We start from the raw sequence: 1176 nt of genomic DNA on the forward strand, positions 1-1176 counted from the left end.
AACACCTATTCTTCTCAAATTATTCCAAAGAATTCAAGAGGATGGAAAGCTTCCAAGCTCATTCTACAAGGCCCCCATTACCTTGATTCCAAAACCAGACAAAGACATTACAAAAAAGAAAATTATAGGCCGATATCTCTGATGAACACAAAATCCTCAACAAAATATTAGCAAACTGAATTCAGGAATACATTAAAAAGATCATACACCATGATTAAGTTGGATTTATTCCTGAAATGCAAGATTGATTCAATATCTGCAAATCAATTAATGTGATACATTACTTTAACCAATTGAAAGATGAAAATTATATGATCATATCAATAGATGCAGAAAAAGTGTTTGACAAAATCCAACATCCACTTATGATTAAAAAAACCTCTCAGCAAAGTGGGAATAGAGGGAACATACCTCAACATAATAAAGGCCATATATGACAAACCCACAGCTAACATCACACTTAATGGGGAAAAGTTAAAAACATTTTCCTTAAGATCAGAAACAAGACAAGGATGTCTACTTTCACTACTTGTATTCAATATGGTATTGGAAGTCCTAGCCACAGCTAGGACAAATAAAAGAAATAAAAAGCATCCAAACTGGAAAGGAAGAAGTAAAACTGTCATTATTTGCAGATGACATGATACTATATATAGAAAACTCTAAAGATTCCACAAAAAAAGTCTACGGCCATACCGCCCTCAACACGCCTGATCTCGTCTGATCTCGGAAGCTAAGCAGGGTTGGGCCTGGTTAGTACTTAGATGGGAGAGTAACACTAGGTGCTATAGGCTAAAATAATTAATTAACTAATTAAATTAAGGTTTGAAAAAAAGATTCCACAAAAAAAAAAACTGTTAGAACAGATAAACAAATTCACTAAAGTAGCAGGATACAAAATTAATATTCAAAAATCAGTTGCACTTTTATATACCAATAATAAACAATCAGAAAGAGAAATTAAGAAAACAACCCTATTTACAACTGCATTAAAAACAATAATAAAATTTAACCAAGGAGGTGAAAGATCTGTCCTTGGAAAATTATAACTCATTGAAGAAAGAAATTGAAGATGATACAAATACACTTGTGAAGTTCACAGTCCAGAGGCATAGGTTCATTAAAAGACTGAGACCTAATCATAGGACTACAGAACACTTCCCTCGCCTGACATTT

At 32.9% G+C, this 1176-nt stretch overlaps 1 pseudogene; it reads left to right on the top strand.

Moving 5' to 3' along the window:
• Nucleotides 1-682: 682 nt before the first annotated feature.
• Nucleotides 683-794, top strand: LOC111735196 (annotated as a pseudogene).
• Nucleotides 795-1176: the final 382 nt, after the last annotated feature.

The sequence above is a fragment of the Pteropus vampyrus genome, unplaced genomic scaffold (assembly GCF_000151845.1).
Source record: "Pteropus vampyrus isolate Shadow unplaced genomic scaffold, Pvam_2.0 Scaffold18642, whole genome shotgun sequence".
Lineage (NCBI taxonomy): Eukaryota > Metazoa > Chordata > Mammalia > Chiroptera > Pteropodidae > Pteropus > Pteropus vampyrus.